Source organism: Panicum virgatum, chromosome 8N, assembly GCF_016808335.1.
Source record: "Panicum virgatum strain AP13 chromosome 8N, P.virgatum_v5, whole genome shotgun sequence".
Taxonomy (NCBI): Eukaryota; Viridiplantae; Streptophyta; class Magnoliopsida; order Poales; family Poaceae; genus Panicum; species Panicum virgatum.
Window position 1 is genome coordinate 3,778,562 of NC_053152.1, and position 9,924 is coordinate 3,788,485.

Consider the following 9,924-nt stretch of genomic DNA (forward strand, 5'->3'; position numbering starts at 1 on the left):
CCGGCGGTCCTGGTTTCGTACGTGTGCGAAAGTGAAAGGCAATTAAGGCTGCAAGTCCGTCAATGCAAGTGGGTTCTATATATTCCATTCCATTGGCGGCCGATGTCTTTCTTCGAGGAAGTGGTGGGGATTATTCAATCATTCGATATAGAAAAGATGAAAGAATTTTTGAGCGAGAAAAGAAAAAATCCATTTACGGATCACTATTGGTGTCTGTCAATTAGTGATTTTTAGGTGCACATCTATCCTTTTTAGTTTAAAATTTTGTATCTCATTTTAGAAATTTAGTATTGGAGGCGCAACTAAGGACGGATCGGTTCGAAAACACATGGAACGCATGGGGCTCCACCACTTGTCAATACTTTGCTTTGATTCAACTCATTTTAATTTCAATTAATTAGGAACCAAAATATACTGTAACATTATTCTACATCTTAGGTGTAGCATTTATTCTACAAACAGTAGTCAAATTACTAACGGTAAAGACCAGAAATTACTGAACCAAGCTGCTGAATTATTGAACTGTATATGACGTTTAGTAACCACGCGTGATAATTATTACTGAAATTTATTCAGTAATTATTAGTTGGGTATAGTTACTCTTAGGACGCAGAATATTATTGCCGTATATAAAATTATTACTGGACTCACGATGGTGAAGTCTGACTGGACTCACGGTGGTCAAGTCTGAAGTCTCCCTTTCCTCCAGACATGCGTGTCCAATTTGGTCTTCCGTTCACAAGTAGTTTTTATATATAATATATAGAGCCAGATTGCCGTTGCCTTCTCGCCTCTATTTGTACAACGCGTCGCAAACCGTCTGCATTCACTGGGAAAACAGGCCGAAGCCGTCGTCTGGGGAGACGACAGTAGGGGAGCATTGCGGGAAAAACCGGAGTTAATGAGCCTCGCTAATCATAATTAACAGGGTAAAGACAATGCATGAGGAGTAGTAGTAGGAGTAGTTTGCATCGGTGTGTTGTAGTATTAGCATCAGCAGCCGCTAGCCAGATAATGTTGCATATATGAGCTGTGTGCGTGTCTTGCTGCATGCTCTATACCAATGATGCCAGCAGCGCGGCTCCCAGCGGCGGCGGCGCTGATGCTGATGATGGCGTTGCAGCTCTCGGCTGCCGCCGCCATGTCGCCAGGGGTACCCATCGGGCTGCCCAACTGCAGCACCACCTGCGGCGACGTGGTCGTGCCCTACCCCTTCGGCCTCGGGCCCTCCCGCTGCTACTGGCCGGGGCTCAACCTCACCTGCGACACAAGCCGGCACCCGCCTCGGCTTCTCATCGGCGACGACGGCAACCTCCGGGTCACCGAGATCTCCCTTCGGAACCAGACCATGCGCGTCATGGGCAGCCGCGCCGTCGTAAACACAACCGGCGGCCCCCCGAGCTCCGACAGCTGGAACCTCCCGTTCGGCCGCGGATTCACCAGGCACGGCTACCGGCTGTCGTACCGGAACGAGCTCGTCGTCGACGGGTGCAACGCCGCGGCGACGCTCCTCGCGAGTTCCGGGGTTGTCGTCGCCGGCTGCGCCAGCTTGTGCACCGGGAGCCGCGGCGACATCGACGACTTCTTCTTCTCGACCACGGCCTGCACGGGCACCTCGGGCTGCTGCCGAGCGCCGCTCACCACCAGCGCGCCCGGGCGGCTAGAAGCCAAGTCGCTCGTCAGCGGCAGCGGCAGGAACCGCACCGTGGAGCCGCTCCTCGTGTACGTTGCGGAGGCGGGGTGGATCGACCACGGCCACCACGCCATGATGGGCACCGACGGGGTCGATGAGGCTCCCATCCTCCTCGCGTGGAGCGTCACGCGGGGGCTGTCACCACAACCACAACGCTGCGACGACGACACACGTCGCCGGCTCTGCAAGAGCCAGAACAGCCGTTGCTTGGCTGACCTAGGAGGAGCAGGCTTCCTGTGCCAATGCCAGGATGGTTACGACGGCAACCCTTACCTCCCGGGTGGATGCCAAGGTACGTTAAGTTCCGTTCGTCCAATTAGCATACACTAGTCAATCAACTCGTGCTCCCATATGAACTAATTAGAATTAATATAACAATAAAGTCAATAATAAAAGTTGAAATAATTGAAACTCTTTTTCACCAAAATTAGACCCACCGTACCCCTCACAGATGCCCCATTTGTCTGATCAAAAGGTTTGACGAAAGGGAGGGAGAGATTGATTTCGTCAATGTTTTCCACCAAAATCCTATTACTTTTTACACTAGCAATTTCCTATACCCAACTCTTGTACCCACGTATTACTTTCCTTTAGCACACACATACTTTCCTTTGCATATCCATTGACCCATAATTCACGTCATTTTTTATTTTAGAAGGATAATAATTGGCATCATTGTATATGGAAGGAAAAGAAAGACATGCATTAACGTATTACTATCCTTTAGTATACACATACTTTCCTTTGCACACACAATACGTCATTTTTTTCTTTTGGAAGGATAATAATTGACATCATTATTTATGGAAGGAAAAGAAAGATGTGTATTATTGATGATTTTGGAAGGATATTAATTGAGATCATTGTTTTATGGAAGGAAAATAAAGATGTGTATTATTTTTGGAAAGAAAATAAATAAAATCATTGCTTGATGGAAGAGAAATTAAATACGTGCCTGTGGCACGTACATCTTCCCTAGTATATTAAATATTCTAACATATACTCTAAATTATATATTTATCATTATCTAGTTACAGTAGATGTTATTTTGCATCACACTTCTATATGTATTTGATATATATTTAGTCGAACTATTTGTTTGTAAATTGGTATTCTTGTTTCTTCTGTAATACATGAATACATGGTGACATATATCATTGGTAGTATTTTTATATAAATAATATATTAATAATGATAGAAACATTAATTGAGAATTTTATATTGGTGCATCTTAATATTTTATTATAATTACATAATTTAGATTCATATTTAGGAGTAATTTAACTTGTAATAATAATGTTTAATTTATATACAAATTTAAGGGAGTATTTATATTATTTTTATAATGACATAGGTGGGTAATTTATGCAAAGATCAGAGAGTTACTTAAATTTCGTGTTACCATCCGGTACTAAAATACCTCCAAGGCAGATAGGTACCACTACTACATAAACAATTTTTAGGGGCGGGTACGAAACCCGCCTCTAGTTTTCACTACTAAAAATACTATTTTCAGGGGCTTCAATCCTAGAAATCAATTTTTAGGGGTGGATCATGGCGTGACCCGACTCTAGAAATCGATTTTAGGTGCGGGTCATGCCATGGCCCGCCCCTTACAAATCCATGTTCAGCTGCTAAAAATTCAAAAAAAATCGAAAACATTAAAATAAAAAAAATATTTTTGGCAACCAGCCACCACCACAAGACCTGTAATGTCGAGGTACAATTTTTTTTGAAAAATTATGCACACTTACATCAATTGGGATTCAATCCGCCTACCTCAAGCCTCGCTAGCGCCACTACTACAAAAATTGATTAACAGCTATTTTTTTATAAGCTTTGAGGTGGGCAAAAAAAACAGCCGCTTCTCTTGATGCCAACATTAACAGAGGTGGTCATTTATTATTAATAAAGGCGGTTACAGAAACTGCCTCTCAAAATGGATTAACATAGGCGGTCAAACTTAAGATGACCGGCTCTGTTAATACTCCTATTTTCAGAGACGGGTATGTTATAAAGGTCGGCCTCAGTTAATAGACCGGCCCAACAGAAGCCCAAATAAACCAAGTTGCTGACAGGAGTACATAAACCCTAACCCTCCTCTCCCGCACTCTCTCTCTCTCCCACATTTCTCCCTCCCACACTCCACTCTCACCCGCACACCCTCCCGCCCTCCCGCGGCTGTGCACAACGGGCGGTGGCAGCAGCGGGCGCGATGCTAGACCTGGTTAGCGGCGGCACGTGCGGCCCTGACGGCGCGGATCCTACCGCGGTGACGCGAGGCGCGGCGCAAACGGCGGCTCCGGTGGCAGCGGTCACGGGCGGGCAGGGGCTGCCACGGTGGGCGTCGGCGGCGACCACGACAATGCAAATGGGCTCGCCGGGCCTATGATGGGCTCAGTGGGGTCTACCCTTTTTTTGTTTTTTTTGATCCACTAATAGAGGCGGGCATGCAACTGCCTCTGAAAATGGCTCGTTTTAGAGACGTTTGCTCAGAGACATTTTCTCTTGCTCTCCTCTGAGAATGTTTTTTAACCACCTCTGAAAAGATTATTGTAGTAGTGCGCCTTTCTTACCACCACACCACACAGTCACTCATTACTCCGTGGGGTATGATATTATTTTATATTAACTTTGAAGTTGATTATTAGGGGCATCACCCCGCCCCTAATAATTATTTTGGGGGCGGGTGACGCCACCACCCACCCTTAAAAATATTTTTCTATTTTATTTTGGAAAGTACTGTGTAAAGAACTACCAGCGGACCGTCCGCTGTTTAAGTCGTTCGAATGTCCAAACGCCTGTGTGGGTGTTCGGATGTCCGAACATCTTGAATGGCAGACGGTCCAGTATACATGGGTGGACTGTCTGTTGTTCTAGTTGTTCAGACGTCGAACGTCTAGAAGCATGGACGATATGCTATACATTGGCAGATCGTCCGCTGTTCAAGTCGTTCGGACGTTTGAATGCATGCACGTAACTTGTATGTGCAGGCATTCAGATGTCTGAACATCTTGATGGACGGACGGTCCGCCCTTGTTGAGTGGATAGTCCCCTAACAAAAATGGTCATTGGCTATTTTTTTTGGATTAAATGATTTTCCATAATAATTTGGAAAAATATTTGTAGGGGCGGGTGGAGGCCTCACCAGCCCCTACAATTATTTTTTCAATTTATTCTAGAAAATCATTTAATTCATTAAAAATAGGAAAACACTTCAAAAAAAATATGAAATTTTTACCAAAAGTATATTGCGAACTGTATAATTTAGGAAAAATACCAAAATCTGATTTGAGTGTCCATATTAGTTCAAAGTGTGGAAACCACAATGAATAGCTCCCATACTAAATTATCTCATACAAGTTAAGGCTAACTTTATATTTTTCACAAATTTAAATATTAGATACAATTAAATATATCTGTCATATTTTTCTATGTTTTGTAGGTTAGAATAGTCTTATTGTACAAATTTCACAATTTTTCAAGATTATTTTCTATTTATTTTAAAATAAATGATTTTCCAAAATAATTTGGAAAAGTATTTGTAGGGGCGGGTGGGGGTTGAACCACCCCTACAAATTTGATTTGTAGGGGCGTCCTACCCCACCCGCCCCTACAAATGGGCACATTTACAGGGGCCAGGTGGGTGGGGGGGTGCCGCCCTTACAAATGGATTTTCAGGAACGTTTCAATCGCTACAATGCACTAGCTCCATTTGTAGCAACGGGTGCAAAAGTGGTCCGCTCCTAAAAAACGAGGCGTTGCTACAAATTATTTTTGTAGTAGTGTACTACTAGTAGTTGTTAGCAACTATTTTTATACCGGTACAATGATAAAAGATGGAAAGTCATTTTTCTAGTAGTTGAAGAGGAAAATTCATGAGGAAATTTAGGAGGTTAATTTGGATTATTTTTCTAGTAGTTGATGATGACCATATGTGCCTGATTTTTGTGGTAATTTCTATGCATGACTTACTTTTGTTATTAATGCGCCTCATGGATGCTGCAAAAGGAGCTTCTCCCAATAGTAGTATTTTCTTTGGCATTTAGACTTTGCATTATTGTTCTGTAATTAACATGTGGTAGGTTGTTACTTACTTGTGCGGCTGACTGGTTGCAGATATCGACGAGTGCAAGCTCCCAAGTGAAGACATTGGTTGCTTCGGTGAATGTGTCAACACGGTCGGGTCATACTATTGCCTTTGCCCGCATAGATCTTATGGCAATCCCGACGCCCAAGATGGCTGTGTCAACATTAGCTCAACAACTACAGGTCAGTCCGTCAGTAGAAATTTCATATATGTTGCACAGATGAAATGTTGCTGCAATAGTACAAATTTCATACATGTGTAATGGAGTACACATTTGCAGCAGATGAAGAACTATTGCCTACGGTGGCTCCGGCGCCGATAGGGTTGCCCAACTGCAGCACCACCTGCGGCGACGTGAGCGTGCCGTACCCCTTTGGTATCGGCGCTGCCGCTGGGTGCTCCTGGCCGGGCTTCCACCTTACCTGCAACACAAGCTACAATCCCCCGCGGCTGTTCATCGACAGCAATGCAACCCTTGAGGTCGACGACATCTTCTTGGCCGACTCGACGCTGCGTGTCATCTATGAAACCACCGTCGTCTCCCTGGGGTCTTCCGATGGTGGCAATGGCCACATGGTGGGCGCCTACAACCTCCCCGACATCGGCGGGCCATACATGCTGTCCGACAGCAACGAGTTCATCCTCTACGGGTGCGACGCGCAGGCGACCCTATACGGGGAGTACATAAACGGCAGCAGCAGCACCACCTCCAACGACAGCGTCATCAGCCGCTGCGTCTCCACCTGTAGTTCTGACCAAGTCGCTGTCGCTGCAGAAAACAGTGGTTCCGGGCTGCCGGTCCCAATGCTCACCGACGGCACGAGCAGGTCGTACTGCTCCGGCAACGATGGCTGCTGCCATGCGCCCATCTCAGCCGGCAGCGCACCCAGGGGGCTGGACTTCAAAGGGTTGAACACAAGCCAGAAGAACCCAGTCTGCATGTTTGTCTCCGAGGAGGGGTTGACTGATCAGTGGCAGGCCATCTTCAACATATCTGATCTCGGGATGCGCTTCTATTCTGTAGAGGCATCTCCCCTTGTTCTACGGTGGGTGGTAAAGGAAGGCTTCTCTGTGCCTGCCAGTGCCAACAGCTCGGGGCAGTGCCCTGGGGACGTGGCCAAACGCCTTTGCAGGAGTGAGCACAGCAACTGCAAGCAAGAGTATGGAGGCTTTACATGTCACTGCTACCAAGGCTACCAGGGCAACCCTTACATCGCCAACGGATGCCAAGGTCAGTACTCGTGTCCCATACATTACAAGACAGAAGTTTCTTAATAATGCTTGTTCAATAATTGTTATTTGCGTGTTGGCTACAGACATCGACGAGTGCAGAATCACCAAGGTACGCGATTCATGCTTCGGCGACTGCATCAATCTGCCCGGAGATTACGAGTGCCGATGCCCGCGGGGAACTCATGGCAACGCAACGGAGCGCGGCGGTTGCATCGCCGGGTCCCCCACAGGTGACAGCCAGAAGAATCTCTCATCATGACCTCTCGATTATACTTTGTATGCATGTTTTCGGTAGCTTGAAAAAATGATAGTGATAGCACAAGTGTTTCAATTTTCAGGTCTAATAATTGGTTTGTCAGTTGCTAGTGGCCCGGTATTCCTGCTTTTGGTTCTAGGGATAACATTAGTACTCAGTAAGATTAAGCAGCACAGAAAAGAGATGCTGAAGCAAAAATATTTCAAGCAAAATCGTGGGCAGTTGTTGCAACAATTGGTGTCCCAAAACGCAGATATTGCAGAAAGGATGATCATACCGGTGGATGAGCTTGCAAAGGCGACAAACAATTTCGACAGGGCCCGGGAGCTCGGGGGTGGAGGGCATGGTACTGTTTACAAAGGAATCTTATCGGACCTACATGTCGTGGCCATCAAGAAATCAAAGATTACGATCCAGAAAGAAATAGATGAGTTTATAAATGAGGTAGCAATCCTCTCGCAGATCAACCATAAGAATGTGGTCAAACTCTTTGGATGTTGCTTGGAGACTGAGGTACCATTGTTGGTTTATGAGTTTATTTCTAATGGAACACTTTATCATCATCTCCACGCCGAAGGACCAAGGTCTCTATCATGGAGCAGTAGGTTGAGGATAGCAACTGAGATAGCTACTTCTCTTGCATATCTTCACTCATCGGTTTCAATCCCGATAATCCATAGAGACATCAAATCCAGTAACATACTTCTAGACGATACACTAACATCAAAAGTATCAGACTTTGGAGCTTCAAGGTACATTCCAACGGACAAAACTGGTTTGACAACAAGGGTTCAGGGAACAGCAGGATACTTGGATCCTATGTACTTTTACACTGGTCGCCTCACCGAGAAAAGTGATGTCTATAGCTTTGGTGTCATCCTTGTTGAGCTGCTCACTAGAAAAAAAACCATTTCCATATTTATCCGACGAAGGTGATGGCCTTGTTGCTGATTTTGTCAACCTTCTTGCTGAGGGAAACCTTCTCGGGATGATTGACCAACAAGTCTTAGAAGAGGGAGGCGAGGAAATCCAAGAAGTTGCCTCACTTGCAGCATACTGTGTAAGCTTAAGAGGCGAGGAAAGGCCAACGATGCGGAAGGTGGAACACATACTAGAGGGACTTTGGGGTACCAGGAAGTATAAGAAAGATTATACATAGCACAGGAATGCGACAATCAAGTAGAAGAGATATAGTATAAGAAAAAAAATTATGTCTACTAGATAAACAAGCTAGATAGCACAGCTCTTTGCTTTACTCCTTACAGTAATTAAATCCTTCTATTGCTCAACATAGCTTATGTTTCTTTAGCATGAATCAACTGCACCCTTTCATCAGAAACAAGTACATATGCTCCCTCTGTTTTGTACATGTCACATTAGTTTTATCCTAAGTCAAATATATTCAACTTTGACCAAGTTTATAGAAAATATAACTACTATACTACCAAATATATGCACCATCAAAATGTATTCCGTGGTGAACTCAATGAAACAAGTTTGGTATTGTAAATGTTGTTATATTTTTCTATAAACATTGTCAAAGTTGAATATTTTTGGCTTAGGATAAACCCAATACGGTATGTAAAAACAAACAATGGTAGTACCAGATTAGAGTAGGTAGGTTTGCTTTTGTCCTTCTCGTAGTGCAGTGGAATATTTTCCTCCTCAAAAGCATACGGAATTTATGCAATGCGGGTCTTTTCAACTGAAAAGCATGTAGAAACATCAGCTGTCCCAGCAGTTGATGCACTTCCTCGCCAGGAACAAATTAAAGAGGATTATATGAGTCCAGCCTTCAGCCTTTCTTGCCAACTGCCTGGGCAAAATAGGACATGCTCTGTTTTCAGGACATTGTCTGTTTGCCTTGATTTCTTTAGTTTTCTACAGTTGACTCGATCTATCAGCCAAAGGCTGTACGTTTCGTGGTGCTTCATTGGAGCTGCCTGAAGGTGGACTGTGCGTCCATCTCTACCATTTCTTGGCTACATCAGTGCCTTGGTCGATGTTTCGTTGTGTGCAGAGGAAAGGTAAAAGGATTCTTGGCCTTCTGCTGCCGAGTGCTAATGGCTTAGCTTTCTTTATTTTCTCAGTATATTCGTTTGTGTATGCTGCACTGGAAATATTCACACGACGGATGCACTGATGCACATGGCATGGGCAATGGTCGACAAGGTTTCTTGTGCGCTCAAATGGTAGCCATGGAGATTGAATCCTCCTGTTAGTCATAGCTCCTGGGCCTGTGCATACTGCATACTAGCCACACATGCAACCAGTAATGCAATAGAGAATTTCCTGTTTCCAGCAAGGAATTCTCGGCAAGTCATTGTGCAAACAGCACGGTGACGGCGCCACCCCATCGGCCGGCCAGTCGCTGCAGTTCGTCCCGTAGCAGTTGCCACGCAAAGCTACTAGCAAAGGAACGGAAAAGTGAAACATTTTATTTGACGGGATCAGCCTGCCCAATGCTGATTTTACATTTGCCAGTGAGCTCCATTTCCAGCTGTCGATATTTCAACGGTGCTCTCACGTGGCGGGACCCACCACCCACTACCCACCTCGTTATTGCCTTCCCTTTGAATCCCGGAGTGCCCCCCCCCCCCGCCTCTTTCTCCTTCCTCCCGCTCTCCCTCAGATCCATTCCCGCGCGCCCTT

At 45.2% G+C, this 9,924-nt stretch overlaps 1 pseudogene; it reads left to right on the forward strand.

Annotated features, from left to right (window-relative positions):
* Positions 1-823: 823 nt before the first annotated feature.
* LOC120684497 lies at positions 824-8,977 on the forward strand (annotated as a pseudogene).
* Positions 8,978-9,924: the final 947 nt, after the last annotated feature.